Source organism: Schistocerca serialis, chromosome 1 (assembly GCF_023864345.2).
Source record: "Schistocerca serialis cubense isolate TAMUIC-IGC-003099 chromosome 1, iqSchSeri2.2, whole genome shotgun sequence".
Taxonomy (NCBI): Eukaryota; Metazoa; Arthropoda; class Insecta; order Orthoptera; family Acrididae; genus Schistocerca; species Schistocerca serialis.
The window spans coordinates 1072848656-1072854707 of NC_064638.1; positions in this window are offsets into that span (position 1 = coordinate 1072848656).

The window sequence follows — 6052 nt, forward strand, 5'->3', positions numbered from 1 at the left end:
TTTCCACCTGTGACACCTTGTGTAGATACGGGACAAGTCAAAATATAATGCAGAGATAAACATTACAAATTTTTCACCCCAGGACACTAAACTTATTAACCATGATTTCACATTCACTCTAAGTAACATTTACTACATGAGTAATTGATATTCCACAAATGATTCAGACAGACAATGCAGTAAGACAATTCAAACATATGAACACATTTCTACACAAAGACAATATAGAAATTAATAATGATTACACCTTCAATCTTAGCATTTACTACAAATATAGTTGATATCCCCAAATGATTGCTACAGACAATACAGTTAGAAAATACATACATATGATCACATTTATTCACATTTATATACTTTACTACACATTTACTATTATGCATGGGGATGTTTGTCAGGAAGGCAGGAATGATGGAGTACAGGTATTTTAGCTCAGATATACCCATTAGGGTTTATTCAACCAAGAAAACAACTGGGGGACATGTGGCATTGGGGGTTTAATCCCCTGCTCAGTCATTTTGACTGATAATCCAAAATAGGCTTAGGAGAGCAAGAAGGATATGTGCTAGCTAGTCAAGGGCCACCAAGAAACAGAGGGAAGTCAATCCTACACTCCCTGGCACGACTGCATTTCAGGCACCACGTGACCCTTCTATGCACCCCTATTGGCTGAGAATCACGAACAAAAACCACCTTAAGGCATCCCTTCTTCAGCAATCCTACCATTAGAGCAATGATATCTCAGCAACGTATGCTCAAATTATGGGCCGGCTGTAACAGGTTTGTACAGCTTTTTAGCTCTCGGCAAGTGCAGGAAACCTTTCAAAGAAATAAACAGTTCTCAATCATTTAAAAAAAATTTATGCTTTCTACCACTTCTGAGCAGGTGATTCCTTCTATGCTCCTCTTCCTTTCGCAGGAGTTTGTTTACGAGAACAGAACTGCGTACTATGGACGATGGAACATTAAGGGCTCCTTTGGACAGGTAAGCTGAGAAGCCTTATGAACTGGGGTGGGATTACTTGTTTTATAAATTTTTCAGTAACTGGAGCAGTTTACAATCAGTTAAATTTGATAACAGGTATTATTATAAAAAAATAAGTGGAGAATTGATAAAGCATTACAATGTGTAGGTTAACAAAAGTTTTTCATTGAGTTAAAATGTTCTTGTTTCTAATCTCAGTTTGAGTCCCCCATGTCATGGCACAGAATATATTTATCACAATATCATGGAGTCACCACATCTTACCTTGCGCAGAAAGGAATGATCTGGTCAATGTGAAGACACAGGGTGGCAGCAGAGTGGTATGGCGAGGCAAAGGTGGTGCAGCTGTGGTGGCCTGCAGGAAGAATTAGGCCTCTATGAGTAGCCACAGAGTGCAGAAATGTTACCCCATGCAAGGTCGTCAATGTTGTAGCACTCTGTCCAGTACATCTTAGAGGAGCACTCAGTGAAAGTGCTCTTACAGGAAAATATTAGTTACATACAAAGTTGTGTACATAGTAATAATCAATAACAGGGCCACAGTTGCTTGTATTTCTGTCCATTCTCTCATGCTTTAAGAAATGTTTGCATTCAATAACGCTAACACATGAAACAAACTGGTACACCTCTTCCCATAGAAAGGCTAACAGCACTGCTTCATGCGGGAAACTGGGGGAGACCACCTTAACTTGAACACCCACATGTAGATCAATTCCACATATAAACACAACTATAGCCCTTGTCTCAGATTCCTCTTGTAACACCTCATCTCAGATTTGCATCAGTCCCAAGGATGTAGGTTTTGCAGGATACTATGTGGTCTGCAAACACTTCCAGCTTTTGCCTCAAAGTGAACAACTTATCATGGTAGTAACTGGTTCCATGTTTATCTGAGAATCTCTCTGTCAATCCCTTTGCTAATACTTCAAATCTCCTCGCATTTTGGAGCATATCGATGGAGTCCATATATATGTCAGCATCTCCTGCTAATTTAAATTTTGTTACAAACAGTAAAAAGTCATCTTTCCAGTCATAGAAACAACCCAAGTTGCAGATATTCTACAAAAATTAACGGATGTTTTCTTTAGGTTTACCCATATGGGGGGATAAAAGCAGCTGCCAGAAAAGTATTGGTTACATATGGGGCAAGAAGTGTTGATTCCTGTTTTAGTTCTCCCTGCTCCATTGCAAGGTCCATAACTCTCTAGTAATGCGTCTTAACTGCTTGTTTCTCTATCTGCCTCACTGACCTCATTTGGACGTGTAAATGCAAAGGTATGGACAGACATGTCTGCCACGTCTTCTCAATGGACACTTGAACATTGAAATCTACTTTTTTCAGAGTTGTTCCCTCATCTTTCTTTATCTACTCTTGGAGGGGCAAGAGATTTGATGCTACAGTCACTCGGGTTGCTTCTTCAATTCTTTATTCTTTGTTACAAACTTGTCCTCTTTTTCTAAATTGATCTGTATCCCTAACCCCAATTTTTCACTGAAATCTGGTACATTATTCTCTTATGAAGACTATTGCTTCATGTAATACAGGAACAGAAGGTTGAGGATCTTTAGTGTTTGGAAAAGAGAACAACATGCAAATTCTCTCTTTTTGTTGCAGGTGATTCTAACCTCATTTTTGTGTTTTGAATATATTTTGGCTAAATGGTGAATTTCCCTAGAATATGATTCCATAACTGATTACAGATTGGAAATGTGCACGATATGCCTGCAGTACTGTTTCTCTATTACAGCTTGAGTTCAAAATCTGCAGGGTAGCAAATAGATGAGTTTACCTTTTAGAAACCGAATGTATGTGTTACATCTGAGATCATCCTGAAGATATATTCCAAAAAATTTCGCATCATCAGTCAGCTTTAAGCTTTTTTTTTTATTTTCAAGTGGAGCGGATTCTGTTGCTTTTTATGGGATATGTGAAAGTTTACGGCTGATGACATAGTATTACCTGTTGGACTGACATTCTGATACTGGATGATGACCTCTGTGATTGACACTGGAAGTACTTTCCCCTATTCTTCAAACACCAGCTTATCTCAGTAAATATGAGATTCTTTAGGCAACCTGTGATGGGGTTTTGTCTTCCTGGAATGTGGAACTCAGCTCATGCTGGCGAGTGTACTTGTCTCTTCTCTAGTACTTCACAGACTTAACAACTACCATGATCAAAATTCTCTCTAAACAGTGTCAACTTATGTTCTCGTTCAATCTAAAACAGCACACCCTTTTTAGAAAAAATAAGGCTTCCCATAAACTGTAAAGCCAGTGAGTTTAAACCACTCATCCTCTGTAATCAGGCATGTAAATTTGAAAGTCATACACAAGCAATCATTTCTAAACATTGTTTGAAGAAACATAAGTGACATACCATTTGGTACTGGGGATAATTGTAAATGGTCACAACTGCTACAAACCACAAGAATCAAAAATGGCACCCACTTAATCCACATATACCGTATTTACTCGAATCTAAGCCGCATTCAAATCTAAGCCGCACCTGAAAAATGAGACTCTAAGGCTAGGCGCAAATTGAGAAGCGTACAGCACGTGTGACGTGACACGACACTACAGCGCGACACGCACAGGTCACGCGGGTGCAGTGCATATTGCGACGCGTACCGGTACACCCCCCCATGAACCATGGATCTTGCCGTTGGTGGGGAGGCTTGCGCGCCTCAGTGATACAGATGGCCGTACCGTAGGTGCAACCACAACGGAGGGATATCTGTTGAGAGGCCAGACAAACATGTGGTTCCTGAAGAGGGGCAGCAGCCTTTTCAGTAGTTGCAGGGGCAACAGTCTGGATGATTGGCTGATCTGGCCTTGTAACATTAAACAAAACGGCTTTGCTGTGCTGGTACTGCGAACGGCTGAAAGCAAGGGGAAACTACAGCCGTAATTTTTCCCGAGGACATGCAGCTTTACAGCATGATTAAATGATGATGGCGTCCTCTTGGGCAAAATATTCCGGAGGTAAAATAGTCCCCCATTCGGATCTCCGGGCGGGGACTACTCAGGAGGACGTCGTTATCAGGAGAACGAAAACTGGCGTTCTACGGATCGGAGCGTGGAATGTCAGATCCCTTAATCGGCCAGGTAGGTTAGAAAATTTAAAAAGGGAAATGGATAGGTTAAAGTTAGATATAGTGGGAATTACTGAAGTTCGGTGGCAGGAGAAACAAGACTTTTGGTCAGGTGATTACAGGGTTATAAATACAAAATCAAATAGGGGTAATGCAGGAGCAGGTTTAATAATGAATAAAAACATAGGAGTGCGGGTTAGCTACTACAAACAGCATAGTGAACGCATTATTGTGGCCAAGATAGACACAAAGCCCATGCCTACTACAGTAGTACAAGTTTATATGCCAACTAGCTCTGCAGGTGATGAAGAAATAGATGAAATGTATGACAAGATAAAAGAAATTGTTCAGGTAGTGAAGGGAGACGAAAATTTAATAGTCATGGGTGACTGGAATTCGTCAGTAGGAAAAGGGAGAGAAGGAAACATAGTAGGTGAATATGGATTGGGGGAAGAAATGAAAGAGGAAGCCGCCTTGTAGAATTTTGCACAGAGCATAACTTAATCATAGCTAACACTTGGTTCAAGAATCATAAAAGAAGGTTGTATACCTGGAAGAATCCTGGAGATACTAAAAGGTATCAGATAGATTATATAATGGTAAGACAGAGATTTAGGAATCAGGTTTTAAATTGTAAGACATTTCCTGGGGCAGATGTGGATTCTGACCACAATCTATTGGTTATGAACTGTAGATTGAAACTGAAGAAACTGCAAAAAGGTGGGAATTTAAGGAGATGGGAGCTGGATAAACTGAAAGAACCAGAGGTTGTAGAGAGTTTCAGGGAGAGCATAAGGAAACAATTGACAGGAATGGGGGAAAGAAATACAGTAGAAGAAGAATGGGTAGCTCTGAGGGATGAAGTAGTGAAGGCAGCAGACGATCAAGTAGGTAAAAAGAAGAGGGCTAATAGAAATCCTTGGGTAACAGAAGAAATATTGAATTTAATTGATGAAAGGAGAAAATATAAAAATGCAGTAAATGAAGCAGGCAAAAAGGAATACAAACGTCTCAAAAATGACATCAACAGGAAGTGCAAAATGGCTAAGCAGGGATGGCTAGAGGACAAATGTAAGGATGTAGAGGCTTGTCTAACTAGGGATAAGATAGATACTGCCTACAGGAAAATTAAAGAGACCTTTGGAGAGAAGAGAACCACTTGTATGAATATCAAGAGCTCAGATGGCAACCCAGTTCTAGGCAAAGAAGGGAAGGCAGAAAGGTGGAAGGAGTATATAGAGGGTTTATACAAGGGCGATGTACTTGAGGACAATATTATGGAAATGGAAGAGGATGTAGATGAAGATGAAATGGGAGATAAGATACTGCGTGAAGAGTTTGACAGAGCACTGAAAGACCTGAGTCGAAACAAGGCCCCGGGAGTAGACAAAATTCCATTAGAACTACTGATGGCCTCGGGAGAGTCAGTCATGACAAAACTCTACCATCTAGTGAGCACGATGTATGAGACAGGCGAAATACCCTCAGACTTCAAGAAGAATATAATAATTCCAATCCCAAAGAAAGCAGGTGTTGACAGATGTGAAAATTACCGAACTATCAGTTTAATAAGTCACAGCTGCAAAATACTAACGCGAATTCTTTACAGACGAATGGAAAAACTGGTAGAAGCCGACCTTGGGGAAGATCAGTTTGGATTCCGTAGACATGTTGGAATGCGTGAGGCAATACTGACCTTACGACTTATCTTAGAAGAAAGATTAAGAAAAGGCAAACCTACGTTTCTAGCATTTGTAGACTTAGAGAAAGCTTTTGACAATGTTAACTGGAATACTCTCTTTCAAATTCTAAAGGTGGCAGGTATAAAATACAGGGAGCGAAAGGCTACTTACAATTTGTACAGAAATCAGATGGCAGTTATAAGAGTCGAGGGGCATGAAAGGGAAGCAGTGGTTGGGAAAGGAGTGAGACAGGGTTGTAGCCTCTCCCCGATGTTATTCAATCTGTATAT